Source organism: Phyllostomus hastatus, unplaced genomic scaffold, assembly GCF_019186645.2.
Source record: "Phyllostomus hastatus isolate PE091 unplaced genomic scaffold, TTU_PhHast_1.1 phas_contig_34, whole genome shotgun sequence".
NCBI lineage: Eukaryota > Metazoa > Chordata > Mammalia > Chiroptera > Phyllostomidae > Phyllostomus > Phyllostomus hastatus.
This window is the reverse complement of record NW_025333857.1, coordinates 28659195-28676761: the sequence shown is the minus strand read 5'-3', so window position 1 is coordinate 28676761 and position 17567 is coordinate 28659195. Positions and strand designations below refer to the sequence as shown.

The 17567-nt window shown below is 42.5% G+C and overlaps 1 protein-coding gene across 3 annotated transcripts in view; it reads left to right on the top strand.

Annotated features, from left to right (window-relative positions):
* The window catches only part of KANK1 (KN motif and ankyrin repeat domains 1), a 189509-nt gene that overhangs the window by 45000 nt on the left and 126942 nt on the right, over window positions 1–17567 (top strand). For all 3 annotated transcript variants that reach the window (XM_045840132.1, XM_045840133.1, XM_045840131.1), the window contains one exon: window positions 17388–17513. The gene's annotated coding sequence lies outside the window, so the exon portion shown is untranslated. The remainder of the gene's footprint in view (window positions 1–17387; window positions 17514–17567) is intronic.

Genomic DNA, 17567 nt, shown 5'->3' with positions numbered 1-17567 from the left:
GTGTATGTATGCCTCTGCTGCAGAGAGCCAAGTTCGGTGTGCCTTTTGTGGTTCGCAGTTGAGCACGTGGGAAACCTGGTTTCTGAGACATGCTTGCCTCTGACGGAGTGTGGGTTGCATCTTAGTCTCTAGGGCAGGGGTGTCAAACTCATTTTCACTGGGGGCCACATCAGCCTTGTGGTTGCCTTCAAAGGGCCGAGTGTAATTTTAGGACTGTATAAATGTGACTACTCCTTACTAGTTAAGTGAGAGCTCGGCGCTGCCGCTGGGTAGCAACAAGATGCCAGGCGAGATAAAACAAGGTGGAGGGCCAGGGTCTTGTGTTTGCCACCTATGCAATAGGGTTATCCAGGCCGGTTGTCCAGTCCAGAGCTTGCAGTCACTAGATGTGACCCTAACAATATCACTAAACCATGAAATCTCCGTTTCTACATCTGTCAAATAGGCATTAAAAGTAAGTAGTATCATGTGGTTACAGAGTGCCTGGCTTAGCAAGTAATCTGAACGTTAGCTGTCATCCTGATCAATTGCATGGGCATGTTCATTTTCTCTTTGCAAGGGAAATAAGGATTCTACACATGTTGCACTATGTGGATAACAACCAGGAGACAGGTAGTTGGTTGCCCAGTGTCATCTACCTTATATGGTATTTCAGGCCTATTTCATTTTGGCCTCTTTGATGAGATAAAATATAAACTTACACCCTAGCTCATTTTAAACTTACAGTGTAATTATGAAGGTGCCACAGTGTAAAAAGGTGCTAATGAAACTAAGGTTTGGGAAATTACATAAATTAGATAGCATGCCTATAAGCTCCCCCCTTCTTTACTGTCCACAGTACTCCATTTATCAAGGGACACTATTCCTTAGCTCAGATATTCATGTTTTGTATTCAGGAACGCAGGTTCGTGGCGAACTTCCATGGAACTCAATCCAAAGGAATTCTTTGCATTCCAGAGTCACTTTGCACTGTGAAAGATACCAGCCTTCCCCAGCTCCTTAAAGTCTTTCATGGGATCATAATTTCTATAGAAATCTGTGTCAGCCTTCTTTCTTGGGTCAGCCACAGCAAACTTGCAGAAAGCTGCACACACCAGGGAACAATGACAGCTCCGACCACATGAAATCGCAGACACTTGGCCACATGGCCACACGGCCACACGGCAGGGGCTGTGCCACAGCCCTGAAGACAGGCACTTACAGTCTCCTCAACACTGATGTCTTTCCCGATGGAGAGACGGTTCAGGTTTTCCTTTTTAATAGCTGTTTTTTCATTACTCCATTGATCCAAAGGGGATTTTAAAAGTGGAGTTGTGGATTGGACAGTGATCCAAGGTCCCTTCAGGAATGTCACCACCATTTTCATGTCGGACCAGGTGATTATTTTATCGAGAGATGTCATGTTACAGCCTTGGCATGTCAGTGATACTGTTGTAGCCAACTGATTGCTATGAGTCTGCAGGAAAAATAATGCAGAGTATCTCTGCAACCTAAAACACTGTAGAGAGATCAGACTGATGGTTGCCAGAGGAGGGAGGGGTGGAGGGGCCGGGTGAAAAAGGTGAAGGGGTTTAGTCGCAAAATAGTCACGGGGATATGAAGTATGGCATAGGGAATGTGGTCAATAATATTGTAGTAACTGTGTGTGGTGCCAGGTGGGCACTGGATTTACCACAGGGACCACGTCTGCGTTATATAAATGTGTAACCACTATGCTGTACACCTGAAACTAATGTAAAATAGTGTTGAATGTCAACTGTAATTGAAGGATAAAATTAAAAATTGTAAACGTAATTAATTTTAAAAAACAGTGTAGAAATCAACTAGTGAAGGAAGGCATATCTCAGGCTGCTGCCCTATGCTGTCAGGTCAGGCTGCATGTGTAGTGGAAATCACAGAGGGTCAGGCCCCGGTAGCTCGGTTGGTTGGAGTGTCGTCCCGATACGCCAGGGTTACGGGTCCGACCTCTGGTCAAGGCACGTACAGGAAGCAACCAGTGAATGCATAAGTAAGTGGAAAACCAAATAAATGTTGCTCTCCCCCGACTTCCTCTCCCTCTCTCTCTCTAAAAGAAATCAATATATAAAATTTTTTTTTAATTAAAAAATTAAACTGTAGCTCAAGGAAAAAGAATAGCAAAGGGTCATTCAGCCCTGGGATCCCATGTTAGGTAACAACTGGCAAATGAACCATTTTATAACATGTAAGTAGAGCTTTCCCAGTCTAAGTAAGTAAATTTAATTTTCTACACACTACCAGGAGCTGGGTAACTCTTGCTTCTGGGGAGCAGGGGGCAGGCAAAACACTGCTCTAGAACGTGTTTCTAATGGAGCACTCAAAATGATTTAGCACGTGTTTTATCCTTAGGACCCAAAGCCTCGCCCCACTGAGACAAGGCGGTGCATCAGAATCACCAGGGCTGTGGATTCCAGCTTCGCTGCTGGGTGAAGCCACACGGTCTCACAAGCCTTAACCTGTAAAATGAGATCAACCATTATCAATAACCAATACTTCTTATTGTGAGCACTACATAAAGCGATATGCAGGGTAGTACTTTATAATCTGCCAAATGCTATACAAATGTTAGCTGTCACTGTCAGCTCATGGGACTTTCGGCCTTCAATCTTTCTAATGGGTGAAGGAGCTCATAAGCTTCATAGGGGAGAAACTGGGTCTAATTTCTCTTGATTTGTGTTCATGTTTGGTGCATAGTTGCAACTCAGTAAATATTGTTAAGTGAATGCAAGAAAACATTTGTGTAACATTGGCTGATCTGGCATAGAACATTTCTTCCCCTGAAAATGGGTGCTTCTCATCTTGTGGAGTAAGGACTGTTACTCATTTCTTAACAAATGGGGAAACTGAGATCCACTGATCCTCACATCACTCTGATGGCAGGTGCCTGTGCTTTCAGGTGATTTCTAATCAAGTGCTTTCTTTGATTGTTGGAGAGAAGATAAAACGAGCTTGTGGACTGGAGCTCTGCTGTGTATAGCTCTGATGAAGTATTTTGTCAGACTTTATTATTTGCTGACCATTACAGAAAATAATTTTGTTTGTTTCTTTTCTGCCCTCACCAAAGTCTCTGTGGCCAGAAAGCTAATTCTGTTATCCATGCCCCTGATATGGCAACTTTGTCTGTATTTCTGTTCTTTGTGCATTGTGTTTGGTCCTAAACTGTGACTATTCTATTAACTGAGAACTCTGAATTGCCATTGTGTAACTGGAGTGATAACTTGGTCCGTCAATTCCACTCACTGTGTTTGAGAATAAATGTACTGTTTTATTTCTGGTGGGACTTCTCTCATTGCAACTAATAATATGATATTGGAGAGATAAGCCTATGAATAAACCTTATAAGTGCTTTCATTGTTGAAACAGTCTTTCACTGTAGGATCACATGATTATATAATTTTTCTGTATTTTCAAATAGGGGGTAGAACCATCAATATCTTATCCTTAGGGTTTTAGGTGAGAAGTGTCAGTGAAATGAAATCCAGAATTATGTGCATATATGTGTGTGCTTTGCTAGGGAGAGGTTCCATATTTTTTATCAGAACCTCAAACTAGTCTATGGTCTAGAAATGTTTAGGGACCACTGACTGGCAAATTCAATTCAACCCTGGTCAGTTGCTTGATGAGTAGTGGTGGGTCGTCACTAGAAAGCGATGTAAAGTACCTAGACTGGTGCAGAGTACTCATTGTGCTGAGTAAATATTTGTTGGAAACCTGATAAAAATTACTTTATCTACAACACGTCATGGTCCGTGACCTTCTAAAGACAGGTCGATGTTTTCCTCCGTTCCTCGGCATCCTGACTTCTCACCTCTGCCTCCCAGGGGAGTGCACGGTACACTTTCTGCATCAGAGGAGAAGTCTTTAAACTTAGTTGAGCAGACCTCCCATTTATACAAAACAGTTTGAGCACGTGTCCTCAACATAGTCACACCCATAAATAATATACATGTGCATGTCTGTGTTGAGGATACACACTCACATTGTTTTGTACTGATAATATAAAGTGCACATAACAGTGATGTTAAAATAAGAAAGGTGAAAAGCGTGTTTCAAAGTGGATTGATAAGCATGGTGACTTTGTATTGACATTAGCCAGTATTCAAAAAAGGCACAATCCACACTTATTTCTGCTCATTCCTACTTTTGTCCTCCACATTCCTGGGCTCGCACCCACTCCTGGTTTTTTTGTGGCTCCTCTCTTGCCTCCTAACACCCTTTTTGCAGGTGCCCTCATTGTTAAGCATTCTCTACCCTTAATTCAAACTCTTGAGACTCAGGATCTCATTGATCTGGTTCACCTTATGCCAGGTCAACTCACGTCACTCTCTTTGATAAACAGTGTTGATTTGGCTTCTCTTGGAAAGTCATTGTTCCCCTCAGGTGGCCAGGACAAGTGGGAGACAGAGTCACTCGGCACAAACATAGCTGCTCAGGTAGCAAGGAGTGTGGATAGGACAGCTCTGTGGAGAAGGGGCCTAGTGAGGCTGGAGTGGTGACTGTCCTCACCCTACACAAATATGTCTGTGAGTGTAGAAGAGACACCAAATCTGACTTCCTTTGTTTTTCCTTTGCATGCATATATCCTTTTAAAGACCACTAAGCAGCCCTGGCTGAGTGGCTCAGTTCGTTGGGGCACCATCCTCTACACTGAAAGGTTGCAGGTTGGATTCCTGGTCAGGCACATGCCTGGGTTGCAGGTTCAGTCCCCTGTTTGGGCATGTAAGGAAGCCAACCAATCGATGGTTCTCCCTCTCTCTGCCTGTCTCTGTCCCTCTCTCTACCTGTCTTTCTTCCTTTCCCTGCTCCAACCCCCTCCTTATCTCTCTCTAAAAAAATCAATAAAACATGTACTTGAGTGAGGATTAAAAAAAACACTAAGCATATTAAGCAAAGTTTTGGTAACTTAAATAAACCAGAGAGCTGGAGACCCTTTAGATCTTCCACCCCCATCCACCTTTCCTATCTCATTGCTCCTGGGAGGAAATGGTAGCAGGACCATCTTTAAAGGCTTAACACATAATTATTGCAGTAGAAAGAATGGTTTCATGTTTGCTCCCATCCAGCCTTGGGCAGATGGGTTTAAACACAACTCATTTAAGTCCCTTCTGCATAGAGTGGAACCAACAAGGAAAGCTCCTACAGCATTTCCTAATTTGGAAGTGCCATATAAATGAAGCACATGTTTAGATTGCTAAAGCTATTCATGCATCCATGGGAATGTTGTCTTTTGAAAAGCATACTCTAAGTCCCTTGTAGAACTTCAGTACAGTATTGTTGCCTTTTAAAGCCCGTTGGGTACCTGGAGCTGTGCATAAGCTTGTCGGTAGGACCTTCTCATCTGAGTATGTTCCTGTAGTGCCAGAACTTTAGGTGGCCATGTATGTTGAATTTAGAGTTAATTTTTAAAATTGGCTCAAGACTCTTCAGCGCGAACAAAATTTATAGTCTTCTGAAGTGAGAAAGAGAACTAACATTTTACTGAGTGCCTAAGTTCAGCACTTGGCATTTTTTGTTTGATTTAATCTTCATGCCCCTGTGAGGTAACTGTGATGATCCCCACTTTACAGAGAGGAAAACAAAGCCCAGAAGTTGCGACTGGACTGAGGCACAGACCAGTCAGTCTGCTGTGGGGAAGAAGGTGGCCCTGTGTGCTGACAGCTTACATTTCTCCGAGTGAGCAACGGGCAAGGCATGGCGGCAAGCTTCGTAACACACATTACCTCATTCATTTTCACCACATTTAAGCTTCAGAAGTTTTAAAATCATTCATCTCAGACTGTTTTTAGACCAAGAACAAACACTATTAAAATGTTGATATATTTCTTTCCAATTATTTACACATTTTTATATAAACTTAAAACTACATAACCTGGTTTCACAATTTTATTAACCAAGTGTTTCCTCACCTTAATAAACTTCATAGGTGCTTAGTGTCCGCATAACAATTTAAATTTCTGACTTGTGCTCTTATAATAGTTGGGCAGTGAATGTATTTGTGTCCAAATCTGTGGGTTTTATTTTTAAACATTGTTTTCTTAGTGTGTATTATTAGAAGTAAAATTATGGGGTCAGAAGTTAACATTTATTTTTAAAACTATAACCACTTCAAAGGTCCTTGATGCATTTTGCCAACCTGATTTCTTTTAAAAATGGGACCGGTGTTTACCCCCATGGTGGTATGTGAGTGCCCCTCGCCCCTCGCCCACCCCCCCGGGGGGATGAATGGCTGTGGCACCCCCACACCCAGCTGCAGGGCTCCCTCCCAGACGGCCCCTCTGTGGGCTGTTTGTGTGACAAGGTGGTGTCATGTGTCTGCTCCACAAGAAAAGGCATTGTTACCCAGGCAAACAGTGATACGTGATACAGCTACATCCACACTAGAGCCAGAGCCAGAGAGCGGACCTTCACCAGGGGCTGTGGCTGTGGAGAGGTTACACAGTGTTGTTTTTGCAGCGCATGTCAACGGATTTGTTCTAAAGTTAGAGCCCTGCTTAGATGAAATTCCGAACATCCACACTGGAAAAATATAATACAATAAAAAGCCTTAGTTAGGAATGCCTTGCTTGTTAAGGTTTAATAAAGGAGATCACGTGTTGTTGAAGAAGGCATGTTGTTTTTTTCTTTTTAATAGGTAAGACAATAGCCATGCTTCACTTTTAAATTAAACATTTTTTTTTTAAAGAGAGAACACATTTCTTATTTCTGAGATATGCTCCTTGGCCACCACACTTAGAGCTCATGCAGATTTACATCAGAAACTTACATAGTTCCACGTTTTTAATGAAGGCTGAAATGCAGTCAGAGCATAGAATCTCAGCTGAAAAATTGACACCTAAAGTAAGATGTTTTTTAATTTATCAGAAAAATTAAAGGCAATTACTTTTGTTTAAAAAGCAGTTCACAGATTATTCAGAGAAGAAACAATGGGTTGTAGCAAAGTGCTTGATAAGTGTTTGGTAAGGACTCAGATGCGGTCCTCAGCTTCTTGGCTCATAAAATCAAGCCCTAAACTCACCCTGAGACACTCTCCCCCGTTCACCTGTGGGTGCAGGCACAGTGTGCCTTGGGAGAACGTGTGTTTGCGTTCCACCCAGGAGGTCGCTGGGAGGGCATGTCCGTTTTTCTTTTGTCGGCACTTCAGTTTAAAACAAGTTGAAACTGGAGAGTCAATGTTTTCCCTCCACTTATACATCTCTAGCTTGTATTTGCAATAAATAGTGACTACAAGTGCATATATATATATATATATAATTTTTAAAGAACATATGTGGCAAGCAAGAATTTTTAATATGTCAGTGCATTCTTTGCCTCAGTATGTTTTTTTAAAATATATTTTAATGACCATGCTATTTCAGTTGTCCTGATTTTTCCCTCTTTACGCTGCCTCCATTACCCCCATTCCCTCCATCAGTACCCACCCCTCAGTTCATGTCCATGGGTCACGCATATAAGTTCTTTGGCTTCTCCATTTCCCATACTGTTCTTAACCTCCCCCTGTCTATTTTGTACCTACCAATTATGCTTCTTAATCCCTGCAACTTTTCCCCCATTCACCGCCTCCCCCCTCCCAACATAACCCTCTAAATGATCTCCATGTCTATGTTTCTGTTTCTGTTCTGCATGTTTGCTTAGTTTGTTTTTAGATTCGGTTGTTGATAGTTGTGAATTTATTGCCATTTTAATGTTTATAGTTTCGATATTCTTTTTCGTATAATAATGGCTTGGTGATGATGAACTCCTTTAGTGTTACCTTGTCTTGGGAGCACTTTATCTGCCCTTCCATTCTAAATGATAGCTTTGCTGGATAGAATAATCTAGGTTGTAGGTCCTTGCTTTTCATGACTGAATACTTGGCCAGTCCCTTCTTGCCTGCAGTTTCTTTTGAGAAATCAGCTGACAGTCTTACGGGAACTCCTTTGTAGGCAACTCTCTGTGTTTCTCTTGCTGTTTTTAAGGTTCTCTCTTTATCTTTAACCTTTGGCATTTTAATTATGATGTGGCTTGGTGTGGGCCTCTTGGGGTATCTTGTTTGGGATTCCCTGTGCTTCCTGGACTTGTATGTCTCTTTCCTTCACCAAATTAGGGAAGTTTCCTTTCATTATTTTTTCAAATAAGTTTTCAATATCTTGCTTTCCCTCTTCCCCTTCTGGCACCCCTGTGATTTGGATATTGGTATATTTGAAGATGTCTCAGAGGTTCATTAGCCTATCCTCATTTTTTAAAAAAATACTGTTTTCTCCTTAGTGTTCTGTTTGAATGCTTTTTCCTTCCTTATGTTCCATATTGTTGATTTGATTCTCAGCTTCATCCCCTCCACTGTTGAAAATTTTTTCTTTATTTCATTTAATGTAGCCTTCCTTTCTGCCTGGGTCTTTTTTATGCTGTTGAAGTACCCAGTGATTTCCTTGAGCATCCTGATAACCAGCGTTTAGAACTCTGCATCTGATAGGTTACTTATCTCCATCTTGTTTAGTTCTTTTTCTGGAGTTTTGTTCTGTTCTTTCATTTGGGCCACATTTCTTTGTCTCTTCAGTTTGGCAGCCTTCCTGCGTTTGTCTCTGTGTATTAGGTAGAGCTTCTTTGACTCCCTGTCTTAATAGTGTGACCACTGTAGAAAAGCACATCTATAAGTTGTATTGAGCAGAGCCTTAGGTAGTCTCTGGGGCGGGCAACCCACGTTACCACTCTGTGGCTCTGTGTGTGGGAGCACTCAGAGAGGTGAAAGTGCCGCTGCCTAGCCTCTGGAGTTCTGCCCGGGAGGTAGTTGTCTTCCAGTACTCGTCCTGATGCCAGTCACTTCAGTTTCTCCCCTTCTTCCTCTACGCCACTGATGCCTTGCCAGCTGTTGCCGTGGTGCTGAATCCCAGAGGAAGTGCAAGTTCTAAGTCTGTTGTGGGCCCTTTAAGAGGAGTCTCCTAAGAATCCTGCAGTTTCTTTTACCCCTCAACTGCCACAGGTTTTTACAGCCAGAAGTTATGGGGATTTGCCTTCCTGGCACTAGAACCCTGGGCTGGGTGGTCCGGTCTGGGGCTGGGATCACTTGCTCCTGAGGTATTGCTCTCTATTTTTATCTACCACACGTGAATGTGGAGCCACCCTTTCTGTTGCCTCTCTGAGTCTCTCCACATCTCCACCCCTCCTTCCCGTCTGGATGAATGTTGCTTTTTAAAATCCTTGGTTGTCCAACTTCTATGCAGCTCAATTTTCTGACTCTTGTGGGTGATATTTGTTTTGTAGTCTAGTTGTAATTTTTGCTGTAGTTGTTTGAGGATGTGAAGCATGTTTATCTATGCCTCCATCTTGACCGGAAGTCTGCCTTGGTATGTTACTTAACTGAGGTAACAATGGCTGTTTCTAGCAGAATGATCTTCCTATTATTCTGTCTTACTATTAGAGGATTTTCAAAATAGGATTTTTTGTTGTTCTGGGACATGGTAAAGTTGTATCAAGTGGAAGATCTCTTTAGAACTTGCTTTTTCATCCTCTGCCATCTTGTCAGACATTACCACAGTATGTGAGGTCCAGAAGGTATCCATTTTAATGTTCATAATTTTATAATATAAAAAATTAGATAGCCATGTAATATGAAAAAGAGACATTTATTGAAGAAGACACAAGATACAAGAAACATTGCACATAGGACAATGATGCCTCAGGCCCCTTAAAGTAGGCACATTGGGACCTCACACAGTTCTCCCAGTTGCTTTCAGATGCCCTGTCATATTTTCTTGAATCTTATTGATGGTCTGAAATCTCTTCCCTTTCAAAGGTGATTTTAGTTTTGAGAAAAGCCAGAAGTTTCAGGGCACCAAATCTGGGCTGTAGGGGGGCTGAGTCACCTGGATGATTTGGTGTTTTGGCAATAAACTCTACGTGAGAAGTGATGCAAGACAGGCGTGTTGTCATGGTGAAGTTGCCAATCACCAGTTGCCCATAGAGCGGCCTTCTAAATTAACCAAATAGTTTGTGCAGAGGAATGTTCAAGCTTAACGCAAAATATGATGCAGATTCATTGCTCTTCACTCAGTCATTGTGAATGTGACAGTCACACAGTACACATCCTCACTCAAAGGTGTGTACCATGACTAGTACAGTGAAATGTCATCATTGTTCACACATGTGTGTTCCAATCCACTCTCCTTGGCTTCCAGGTTACATCAGTATAGCACCAACTGTTCATGTTACATTAACAATAGCTTGACTTTTTCCTAATACAGTAAAGATTAGGTTTAACAGGAAGTTATCGTTTGTTCCCAGCATGTTTTTTTAAAGATTTTACTTATTTATTGTTAGAGAGAGGAGAAGGGAGGGACAACAAGAGGGAGAGAAACATTGATGTGGGAGAGAAACATCAATTGGTTGCCTCTTTTTGCACCCTGGCTGGGGTTGAACCCAATCTCAGGCGTTTGTCCAGACCAGGAATCGAACTGGTGACCTTTCACTTTGTGGGATGACTCCCAGCCAACTGATCCACACTGGTCAGGGCTCCAGCATATTTTGAGACAAATATATGAGCTGTACAGATTTTCATTACTGGCAGGGTAGAAGAGTCTGCCCCGCAGAACCCATGGTCCTGGCATGCTGTCACTGTCATGGTCAGGGTCTTCCTCTGTGGCCTGATGAATTAATGCCATTACCAAAGGCAACCTTTGCAATCAAAATATAAAAGATAATTTGCAAATGTGGAGAGCCTGGGTCAGTATATTAAAATTGCTGCCTTACCAGTCTCTAAATTTATGTAATAAACAAAAGTCAGGACTTTTTATTTTATTTTTTAAAGCCAGAAGTATGTAAGTCACTGCCAGTGAGAAGAGGAGGGTATTGAGGGTAACAGGGATTCCAGAAGTCAAAGGTATTGTTTAGTTCTTATTTTAAAGAAAATATGAAAATGATTAACAGTGTTTTTTAACTCACTTCTCTCCCCTTAGATCGGCTGATGTTTGCTTCAGAAATGCTGAATGCAAAGACGGAATTAATTCCTTGTAAGAATGGTTGATACAGAAATGTCAGTCTTCCTCCATTACAAAGTAATGAGAATACACACTTTGAGAATGTTTGGGAATATCAGCCTGGGTTAACAGTAGATGAAAAATGCACTTTTTGCCTTTGTAACTGAAGCCGGTTTCCATTAGATGGTCAGAGGAGAAAGCTGGGAGTTGCTTGGAGGGGTCAGGCTGGAGGCTTAATGGGCTGTGCCCATCTACCTTGGCTCAGTGCTCGAAGGGCGTTTGCCATGGTAACCTGGGTTTGCCTTGACAGTGGAAGGAATCATCTTGTTCAACAGAAGTGGGAATCATTGATGCATCATTAGCATCGTCTGCCATTGGCCCTTGGGCTATAGTGATTTGAGTGGCTCACCTCAAACCCACTCCTCTTTCCGGGAACATGCTGGAAGTTCTGTGCCTGTAACATTCCATAAAGCCTAAGAAGCAGGAGGATGGTGACCGGGCAGGGAGGGCACCAGCTGTCTGTGCTGAAACACCAGAGCCCGGGCTCTGATAATTAATGAGGTTTGCGAGAACATTTCCTTGGCATACTTTACAGCTTGACCCAGCAGGCTGGGGCATCCTGGGGAAACAGGTCTCAATTCTCTCTCTTCCTCAATTCCATTCTCTTTCTAGAATGAAATGTGACATTTATATGTCGCTAATATTGAAATGAGCACCTTTGCCATCCCATTCTCAAAAGGGAAGGAGCCTTTGTTTTGTAATTCGTTACTGAAAATACTACTATCTGTCTTTTAAAAGTGTGTATGTTTTTTAAATTGAAACCTGTGTGTATTTTATTCTGTCTTTGTGCACACAGTAGAATTTGATTGAATAAATTTTTTTTCACAAGAAGAATCAAAGGCATCTTTTCACATTATTTATAATTTTGAGAAGGCTAACCAATATTTGCTGGGCTTATCTTTTGTTTAAATTGAAAATTTTCTCTCATCTTGCCTGGTAAATGAGAGATCTCTGGTACTTGTTTTAAAAGTTACAAATCATTTTGATTGAGGAAGTCAACAATATTCTAAAAGACAGGGTAGCAGCTGATTATTTGGTAGCATCTTTAAAATTACAAAGTAATACGCTTTAGTCAGGTTTACAATGTTATGGATGCAGGTATTGTCAGTTTATGTATGGAAAATGAAAACACAAAGAAAGTTAATACAGCACTTGCCTGAGGTAAGTCACGTGGTTGATAACAAAAGCCACATTCTTAGTCTTGTACTAAGAGACTTCTGTATTATGCAATAAATTAATTAGAGAAGATAGTATTCTAGATAATTGCAAAGGATTCGCTTAATGAATGGTTCTCAGACTATCGTACCTGGGCCAGCATCATCCATCATCTGAAAGCTTGTTAGCAATTTAAATTGTTAGGCTTTGCCCAGAAGTACGGAATTAAGCTAGGGAGCACAACAGTTTATGTTTTAAAAAACACCTTCCACATATTTGTGACGCTCTCTAAAGTTCGAGAACCACTGGCTCAATACCGTCTTCCCACAATTGTTTATGCAGTTTCAGTGCTTTGGGGTGCTGAGGTGACACAGGTAAGCAGCAGTGGGGCAGCCTCCTTAGGGGCCCCCAGAACCCCGACTTTTCAAGGTGCAGAGAGATCTTGGTAAGGAAGCAGGAGAGGAAATAATACTTGAGTTGCCTCTGCTCTGCCAGGAGCTGTGTCTGGCTTTCCACAGTCCTCTTGCCTTCAGTCTTCTCCGCAGTTACGTGTGTGCCATCAGTGTGCTCCTAGTGCCTCATGGGTAATTCCTCCCTTGTTACTGCAGTCTCAACACCAGCAACAGTCTGTGCTGTTTGTTCGGGTTCTTTGATGATCACTGACAGTCCATACTCCATTTCATTTTGGGAGCTGTCCTTGGCCCCGGGGCATAGTTTGTGTTTGACAGCTCAGAAGCTTCCTGCTAAACTCGGTGCTTCCTCCTGGAAGAGCAGCTTTGTTTCAGGCATGTTGGAGAGTGGGCGAGGGACGTCGTTTTTGTTGGAAAGCACTGCATCCTCTTACCTAAGGTGAGATGCTAGGTAAACAGCTGTTGAATGAATATGCATACTAGCACAAAGATGGTATCTTCTCCTAAGGAGCTCCTGCTCACCCTTCAAATTCATGTCTCTGTCTGTATGTTTCTCAAAATGTGGTCCCCTGATCACCAGCAGCAGAAACGGGGAGCTTGTTAGAAATGCACATTCTCAGCCCCACTCCAGACTTCCTGAATCAGAAACTCGGAGGCCAGCAATGTGTGCCTTAATAAGCCCCTCAGATGATTGTAATTTATGCCAACATTTTAGAACCACTGCCTTTAGGCATGAGGAGTATGTGTGAGTGCCTGTGTGTGTTTTAACAGTCCCTTTTATAAATAATTCTCTGGACAAGTAAAGATATTTCTCATTTAAACTTTGGGGATAAAGAATTCTGGGGATGAGGTGATGCTCGTTATGGCATCTTCCAGAGCCCCTGACCGAGCACTGACAGACTGCTGACCATCCGGCTAGAGCGTCATTCCCTCACTCAGGCTATAGTGAGGAGCCTCTGCCGCCTCATCCCAGGTCACCCCCAGATGTGGTCACTCCCGCCACAGGGAATGGAACAGGAGAAGCACTGGAGAATGCAGAACTTTCCACCCTGGGGCTAATGGTTGAAAGGGTAGAACTGAGCCAAATGGTAACCTCATCAAAGAGGAATTCACCTTCTGATCTGATCTGATCATTTAAAAAAAAAGCATTGACCTTTGTTGTCTTTGCTTTAAATGGAAACAGCCTTTCTGCTTTATATATCTAGAAATCAAGTAAGGAAGTTTCCTTTATTCCCTTCATAGTCTCTCTCAAGTGTGACTTTTTTTTTTTTTTGGCCTTTGCCATGCAATTGAGGGTGTGGGGGGAATAATGAGTTTAGCAGTGTAGTTTACATGACTTGCAGTCAGTCAGATTTGTCTGAATAACTAATCCTAAAGGAGAAAAACTCTTTTCTTGAGTCTTCTATACAGATTTTTAAAGATTTAATATATTTATGTTTTCCTTGGGAACCATATTCGTTTAAGAGTCTATCTCATCATACTCATCGCTGATTTTTTCAAGAAACATACAAGATGTATAAATCTAGCTGCTTATACATTGTTACAACATTAGTGCAGGTTTTTAAGGAAAAATTAATTGAGACAATTGGAAACATCCACTACCAGGTTGGGCTATTCTTTTCCATTTTAAGAAATTGTTACTTGGGTGTTCATGGGGGAAATTACTCCAGACCCTACCATTATCTGTCAGAAAACTGACAGCTCTCTAGACAACTGTTTTCTTCCTGTATAATATTTAACTTTTTTTTTTGAAACGTAGGCCTAACCTATCTAAAGAGTCCCTCGTTAAGATGACAAGCCTACCCACTGGGCGGAACTGAGAGCAGAGCGCTCTGACTCTCCCAGTGTTGCTGTTACATTGTGACTTAATAAAGTGTCTGCAGCTGAAACCAGGAGTAAAGGTGGTGTAGCTTGCACACTGCATGAATTCTAGAAAATGCTGTTTGGGCAACCAGCACGTTTACGGAGGACCTGTGGATGCCCCTTCATCTAGAATTTCAGTACAAGCAGTACATAAAATATTTATGCAGCACAGCGCTGCCTCACCCCCGACAAAAGCTTGGGTTCAGGTGTATAGTGTTACAACAGACATCCCTGAAGTAAAAGCTGCTGAAGGACCTCTAAGGGTATTTGGAGCGTTAGAAAGTCAAGTACCTGGCATGGGGTTAAGTTTGTAGTGACCGATCCAATGGCCCTGGTTCCTAAACATAAATATTTGTCTTGTTGCCAGAATGACTCTTAACATTAAAGACACGTCACAGAACAGGGGGAAGAAGAGAGTTTACTAAAGGGAAACTTAAAACAACGGCTGGTGCAGAAGGGAGGAAGAATGAGGTGAGGCGTTTTTATCCGGCTGTTCAGTCGGGTAAGCGTCAGGGTAGAAAAGAACCAGCACAAACTTTTTGGCTTCCTAACCACAGTTTGTTTTGGTTTGTTTGTTTATTAAATTTATCAGGGATGAGATTGGTTCATAGGATCACACAGGTGTTGGGTGTACATTCCTATGACATGTGATCTGTATGTTGCATTGTGTTTTGTATCTGCTCATCTCCGATTTGCTCTTCCAGTTTCTCCTTTAATCCCCTGCAGCCTACCTCCTGTGCCAGCCCTATTGAAATTGCCCTCCGGTGTCACCAGTGACCTCCTTACTAACTGTTAAGTCCAGTGTCCTCTGTTCGGTCCCCATCCACAGCACTTGACTTCACTCATCTATCTCTGGGCTACTTTCTTTGGATTATTTTCTTCCTTTTTTTACCACCCCCATACCATCCTGATCTGTTCTTCATCTCTCTTCAGCCTTCACCGAGTCTTCTCATTTCCCTTAGAATTTTCATTTCATCTTGGGGCATCAGCCATCTTTTTAGAGGCAGAAGTCTAGGAAACAGTCGTTTTCCCACTGTTACTCATCCCAGTTGCTGGGAGTTGGGTCATAATTTTTTTTTGGCAATAAGAACACGTTCGTTTTAACACAAGATCTACGCCCAGTGGACATGCTCGAGCTCCTCTCCCGGCTCCACAGAGAGGCCCCTGGGTTGTGGGTGGCGGTCTGCTGTTGATGGTGGGAGAAGTTCCATGTGTGAGTGTGTGTGAGCTGGGTTGCACAGCAGTGTGCATGTGTGTGACACCATTGAACTGTGCATTTTAAAATAATGGCTGAGACATTAAATTTTATGGTTATGTGTATTTTACCATGATGAGACTTTTTAAAGAGAAAAGATAATTGTGGAGTAAATAAAAGAATCTTACCCCAAGACACAAAGGCTTATAAATTTCAAAAAAGCATTTGCTGAATTGATGCAAAAAATACCGGGTTTGCAAAAACTCTAATGTTGTCCATGCTGAAAAGTGAAAAACTAACTTGAAATAATCAGCAGAGTCCCTTTCCAGCTGGACAGCTAAGGTCGGTAAACACACAACAGCGGGCAGTACAGTTAACCCCACCGTGTGAGCACTACATTGTCGGAAAGGTGCGCAAGGCCAGGACCGAGGGCTGGAGCTGGGCCCTGCCAGAAGGGGAAGAAAAGCTGTACTTGGCGTGGGGAACGATAGGTGTGAAGCGAGAGTGTGTAGACTTACTGATTAGAACAGAAGGTCTTTGGTGGAGATTGGAAGAGGATAAGATAAAGTAGATTTAGACTACAGACGAAGTGAAAGTTAGTAGAGGAGTTTATTTTTTTGATGGGTGAGAAATGTATTATCCCCATGGATGAGGAAATAACAGAATGCTAGACTTGGAATGAGAACAGGCAACTTTGGAGTTGGAGGTGATCCTACAAGATGGGGTGGGAATGGCTGTTCGTTAAATAGTCGTTCCTGACCTGACAAGATCTCACAGCTTTTATTCTTACAGCAACCTTAAGGGCAGATGATTTTATTCTCATTTTATATATAACACACTGAGTTCTGAGGAAATATAATTTGTCTAAGTTTTGCCGAGTGCCTGGGCCAGGATCCAAGCCCAGGGATGTCTGACTTCAAAGCACAGTGAGGATGGAGAACATTGAAACCAGTGCTTCATCATGTAGTAAAGAGATGTGAGACCCAGAGGGAGGGGATCTGTTCAAGGTTGTACAGGTAATAGGATGAAAGCAGTTGTCCTGCGAGAGAGAGCGGACAGGTGGCGATCTGCAGAGAGAGACCAGCTTCCGGCCTGCTGTGATAAACAGGCAGGGACGTTGAAGAATTTGGGAAGGGTGGTGGGTTGGAGTGAAAAAGAAGAGGTAGAGAGTGGTGGGACATACGAGGGGAAGTTGTGGTGGACTGATCTTGAAATGAAGGATGATGCAGAGGGGAGGATGACTTGAAAATAATCCCACGGTTTTAATCCCAAGGGACTCCCCTTACAGAGAAAATCTCCAGTGGAGCTAGTTTTAAGAGAAAGGCCGACCACGTGTTTCTTAATGAAGTGGTCTGACAGAAATGAGAAATATTCACAGATAAAAATTGATGGTGTTCATGAGCTTCTGAGGTACAAATGGAGAACAGCTATGGGAGTGAAGGTGAAGGGCTGGGAGGGGCCAGCTCTTTTCCTTGACATGATGGGGAGAGATGTACCCCAAGAGCAAGCGACTAGCTTTTCCCTAAAGCAGAGGAGACCTGCATTTGCATGACATCCCAGGTTCTCTTCTGCTCCAGCCTGCCCTTCCTCCCCAACAGGAAAACGACTTCACTGCACTTGGGTTCCTGCACTGCGTTGTCGTCTCTCATAATGGATTCCTCTTTCCCGCAGGTCTTGAGCCTAGAAGGGAATGTTTCTCCGTCACATTTCCCTCAATGAGATTCCTTTGTCTTTCAGAATGATTGTCACGGTACTGGATGGACAGCTGAACTGCTGAATTACTTCCGTCTTCTGACCCCTCTAGGAGATTGTCCATGGAGTTGAAATATTTATTGCAGTAATTTCTGGCCATACATAATTGAGGTAAGGTATACTTTTTTCCGTATGTCTGTCATGAAGTTATCATGCCTGTCTCTT